This window comes from Primulina huaijiensis, chromosome 1 (assembly GCF_012295235.1).
Source record: "Primulina huaijiensis isolate GDHJ02 chromosome 1, ASM1229523v2, whole genome shotgun sequence".
NCBI lineage: Eukaryota > Viridiplantae > Streptophyta > Magnoliopsida > Lamiales > Gesneriaceae > Primulina > Primulina huaijiensis.
This window is the reverse complement of record NC_133306.1, coordinates 5,997,248-6,003,306: the sequence shown is the minus strand read 5'-3', so window position 1 is coordinate 6,003,306 and position 6,059 is coordinate 5,997,248.

The window sequence follows — 6,059 nt, the reverse complement described above, 5'->3', positions numbered from 1 at the left end:
ATGCATTGCACTTCAGTTGGACCCCTTTCCCACATACACGTCTACCTATTGCTCTTGCATTCGGTGGCTCCGCTTTATATTTGTGGATTGTTGGTTTGGTGTTGTGGTTGTTGGATGATGGATGTGGAGTGAAGATGAGATTGTAATATGTGATGTTGTGTATTGGAGAATGGGAAGGAGTTTCTATTTGTTCTTAATCCAATGAACCCAACTCACTTCAATAGTTTCAAGCTAAACCATAGGTTGACTTAAAACTCCCCACTCGCAATTATTTCCTCACCTAACTCCCTAATGAAACAACATGAATCCAATATGATAAAAGTGGCCTAATGGCCAACTTTAATTGATCGTTTTCGTTTTTGAATCATAACCACCAAGTATTTACATTAGTGGCCTTAAGGCCTACTTCAAATGCAATCTTACCACATGAAGCTAAAAACATACAAAAATGGCCGATTAGCCTATTTTCTTCCAAAGTCAACTTCCGGGTCCTCTTGGGGTTCGCACAACGCCTTTGTTCTCTTTTGTTCCTTCTTTATTATTCGTTGTCCTGCTCGGTGAGCTCCACTCCCCGCTCAGTGTGTTTCTTTCTTGCTGTATTCTAAGTGACCTGAAGGCCTATTTCATGAGTCTATCACTGCACATGCAAACAATCATTTATACAGTGGCGGTACGATCTGCCTCACCATGGTTTCTTGTATCATAAAAACATTAGAGATATCAACCGAATGCATATATAATAAGTGGCCATAAGGCCGACTCCCTAATGAAACAAAGTACCTCCAAAATGATGAAACCGGCTTACTGTCCCACTTTCTCTGATCAATCTCATTGTTGAATCATAAACAACATATATTCACCTCAGTAGCCCTAAGGCCTACATCACATGACGTCTCGAAATAAAGAACTAAACATATACAAAAGTGGCCAATAAGACTACTCTTATATCAAAACCAAACTTCCATGCCATTTAGAACTTTTTCCAGCCATGTGTAGGTGGCCTAAAATCCCATCCCATGTAGCTTCCTTTCGAGTTGCTCGAAGGATACTATGGACTCGGATTTTCATTATTCAAACCAACACCAAAGTGGCCCCAAAGGCCAACTCCCCACTGGATAAAAGTTCATCTCCTCTATTTATTCACTCCCTCAACAAGCTGATAAAATCTTGTTTAATCCCTTCTTCCAACAATGTGCTCATATATACCAGCTTAGGATCATCAAGCTCCCCTAAGTTGATCTCTTCTAACGGGTCTTATACCTCATGTTGGCCATCTTCCATTTGAGATGGCGCCATCAATAATTCATTGACTTGGAGTTCATCTTCTTCGTACTCTTCTTCTTGGACAATCTCAGTTCCATAGGTGTCCCATGTTTTCTCTTCCTCTAAGTTGTTCAGTACTTGCTGCACATGCGCCTTCCATATAGAGGTGGCAGCTACCTCCATTCCCTTTTGATTCAACTCAATCATCAACCTCCTCAATCAGTGGTTGAATTATCAGCCTAGACGGCACGATAACTGTAGGTTTGATGATTCTTTCCAACACCGAGCTTGGAGTTGGCGTTTGCATGTACACTGGGCTTTCTTTCCTACTATTGCTACGAATTCTGATGGGCCCAAAACCCCCATTGTAATACCTGGCCTCAACTGCACTCGCACTTGCCTGGAAGGGCTGTCCATCTGCTTCCACAACCTCCACATCGTCCCCTTTCCATAATAACAAAAGTTGGTGCATTGAGGATGGGATACACTGGTTTGCATCGATCCAATCCCTGCCCAACAACGCTTGGAAGTTGGCGGACGAGTTTACCACAAAAAATGCACACAAAGATGACATACTCCCCACTGTAACATCAGTGGGGAATATTCCAACGATTTTGGTGGTTTCCCCTGTAAATGCAGCAACCGAAACTTCTGAGGGAATCGAGTCCTCCTCAGTTTTGCCCAGACTTTTTAACATCCTTACTGGAAGAACATTCACAGCTGAACCATTGTCAATCAAAACTCTAGACACTGGTTTCCCATTCACATGGGCTTTGATGTACAACAGCCTTATGTGCTTGGTCATGGCCGGTGTAGACTTCTCAAGTATCACTTGTTTAGGTTTACTTGGGTGATCTTCCTTTATAATCACTCTTGAACTCTCTTCAGAGAGTTTATCTGAACGATATTTCTTTTACATCGATTCATTAGACATCAACTCCCCATTCTCTTCTTCCATCATTTTGAGTCTCTCTGGTAGTATCACCACTCCCGTGGCACAATCCACAGTGATGTGAAACTCCCCAATGCAAAAATTGATTGTTTTTCCTCTTTGATCATCCTCTTCACTTAACAGATCATCATTATCATCTACAAACTTATCCTCAGTAGCCGATCTTCCAAACTTAAACTTCCTCCCCACCTGATCCCTGGTGATTGGAACATCAATTGTGGGTTCCCTTCTCAATTTAGCTGACTCTTCTCTTCTTGCAACAGCTCTTTCTCTCAACAACCGTCTTTTCTGAGTCCTAGTCGGTGGTCTAGGGAACTTTTTGTGTTGGACCACTCTCCAAGACTCACTGATCTCGCACCTAGCTGGCAGAACGTACCTGGGCCTTGTTCCCTTGCTCTCAATCATTTTTCCTTTTGAGATTTCATATGCACGCCGCCCCCTATCTTGGTCAGCAGACTTTTTCTTGACTTCCATCCTTCGCGACTCAACTTCATACGCATTCCTCCTATACGAGTACTTTTGGTGCTGATTGCGAGATAATTCCCCCCTGAACCATTGATTCTCAGGCACTGACTTCTCGAAGAAACGTTGGCTCCTCGGCCTATAGGCCGCGGATTCACCAACATCTCTTGGGAAACGTTGTTGAACTGTTCTTACTTGATCAGTAGTATGCCTTCCATTAGCCTCGAACAATTGACCCTTAGGGATCCAGTATTTCTTAATTACTCGGTCTTTCACTACAAAGGATCGGTTTCTTTTCTTGTTGAGAAGATCTCTCAAATCTGTCACATTCACATTAACAGAAGCTGCTGGGGGAAAAAGGGTCATCATCCACTGTCATGGACTCTTGTTTGTTAGGGAACTTCACGACTCCCTTGTTAATCCTGTCTTGAAAAATGTTCTTGAATGCCCAACAAGATTTAGTAGCATGATTGTAGGAATTGTGGTACTTACAAGACTCTCGACCCTTCAGCTCTTCTGTGGGTGGCATCCTGTTGTCATGTGGAAAGGTGATGAATTTTTCCTTTACCAAGAAATCGAAAACTTCCTCGGTCTTTGACACATCAAATGTATACTGCATATCCTTGGGAAGTTGGGAGCTACTTTTCTTCTCGGCTTCTGCCGGTTTCTTTTTCAACAGAAGAACTGTGCAAGAACCAGCTGATCGAATTTCTGCCAGTGCCACATCTTCCACCTCTTGATAATAGGACCCTATAGCAGTTCTCTTTTTGTATGACTCTTTCCGCAACAGTTCTTCATATTCAGCAACTTTAGCAGCAAGCTCAAAGAAGTCCCTGAACTCCATGCCTTGAAATTTCTTTCTTAATTCAAAATCCAGCCCTTTTTGTGCCATCTTCACGAACTCGGTCTCAGGTAAGAACACCTTGCACCTATTCTTCATCTTTTTGAACCTGTAGATAAAAGACTCCACATATTCTCCTTTCTTTTGGGTTACTCTGGACAAATCGGCAATACACACTTCTGGCTCTGTTCTATAGAATTGGATGTGAAATTGTCTTTCCATCTCTTGCCAACTCATCACTGAATTTCTAGGGAGTGAGGGATACCATACAAACGCAGTCCCTGTGAGAGAATTCGGGAATAGCCGCAACTTTAAATTGTTGAAGTTCTCCAGGTTGGCCAATTCCCCGCACTGGATGGTAAACTTGGCTATGTGCTCGATGCTGGACTGGACATCCTCTCCGGAGAATAAACTGAAATCATGAACTCTATAACCCCTTGAGTACGGGTTATTCACGTCTATATAGTCCGGATATGGTTTGTGAAACTCCGGGCGGCCTATCTGTCTCAAAGCCGGCCCATATAGCTCTTGAACCGTCTCTCTCACCATCTCTGGATCAATCATGTGAATGTTCTGAGCTGGGAGTGGGTGATGGTAATGATTTGCCCCCCGAGCTTGAAACCCTGCATTTAAACCAACATTACCTCCTGGGAAACCCCCATCTACTCCTGGATAATCCATGTGCGATATGTCATCATAAGCTCCTGGTTGGTACAGAGGATTTGTCACGCTGTACACCTGAGTAACAGGTTGCTTCGAGCTCCCCACTCCATGAGCACGTGGATATGGCTGGGCCCTCCCTCCTAAGGTTTCTTCTCTCTTGTGAGGTGGTGTATACCTTCTTTCTGGATGATTTAGGAGAGTAAACTCTGGGCGGCGGGGATCACCGGCCCTCGAGTTTCCTACTCCCTGATCAGATTCATGAACTTGGTTGCTTCTCTGATCAGCTTCTTTGACAGTGATATTTTTCTCTCCTCGAAGATACTGACTCGGTTTCAACAAAATGGTCTTCAAACAGTCAGCCATTGCCTTAGACAAGGCCAGTGAGATCTTCTCAATCTTTATAGCGGTCAACTCTTCCATCACCCTGTTTGAGACTTGATCGTACGTAGTAGGAATCTGCAAATCTACTTCTTCAGCATTTGGTTCAACAGTAGGTTGCTCTGGCTGTGGAACCTGAGTTCCCTCTTGATTAGCCAGAGACTCCCCACTCTCCTGATTGACGTTTTCTTTTCTTCTTGGCGGCATAGTTCAGATCCCACTGGGCGTGCCAAAAATATGTTTGCACAATATTTGATTTGCGGGCGTGCCAGGTGCGAAGTTGCACCGATTTGTGTAAAAATGATAAAATCTAACTTCTAAAAACAAGCAAAAGCGAATCCTAAATTTGACCGTCGGTTCTAATCTCCTAAAATAACTATAACGCCAAAATGAAGAAAACTAATGGAATTTGAGAAACAAACCCCTGACATTGTTTATATTTTCAATAAACCGTAGGAATTTACAAGACATAAAAATAAAACATATAAAGTTGTTGAAATCTAAAACGAGAGAATGCTAGAAATTATACTGGAACGCTTAAAAAGACTAGTGCTTGAAGATTGAAAATTTTAGCAGAGAGTATTTGCAGAATTTTGTCTATGTAGAGTTGAGTTGTGTGTTTTTTCCTTCTGCCGATCCCTTCTTTTTCTTCACTGTGAGATGTGGTTTCTTCCACTCCCCCATGATCTCCTCCTATACACTCCACGATCTTTTCCTTCTTTCCACGATCTCCCTCTTCTCCCATGATCTTTTCCATCTTCAGCGCTTTGTGACCGGTTGGACTCGATAGGAATTAGTCCGCTATATTTGATGGGCCTATAATTTAATTGGGCTTCATAATTAATTATTTTTAGCCCAAACACATTGCAAGGACAAAAACTTGTGTGAGACGGTCTCACGGGTCGTATTTGTGAGACAAATATCTTATTTGCGTCATCCATGAAAAAGTATTATTTTTTATGCTAAGAGTATTATTTTTTATTGTGAATATGGATAGGGTTGACCCGTCTTACAGATTAAGATCCGTGAGACGGTCTCAAATGAGACCCACTCCATTGCAAGAACACAAAATGATCAAATGAAGCATATTATTTAGTAATATATATTTATTTAGCAGCATATATAAAAAATTGACTAAATAGCTTAAAAACAGTGTTTGGAATAACTTACATACAAATATTTCTCTCAGTCATGTATCTCTATTGACACATAAGAGTTTGAAAATATCTTAATCCCAAATGGGAGAAAGATATTTTATATAACCTTAATATTTATTAATAATTTATTTTTATTCAATCCGACTCATCTCCCTTCATCTGCCTATTATTACCTATCATCAATATGGTAGATATTTTTCATGAATTTGATGGAAATGTATAAATTTAGTAATTAAAATTAAATTTAAAAATAATTTAAACAATAATTAGTTTTATTGAGTTAAGTACACTATTAATGATCTTATTAAACTAACATAAAAAATGACTTAAATAACATCATGAA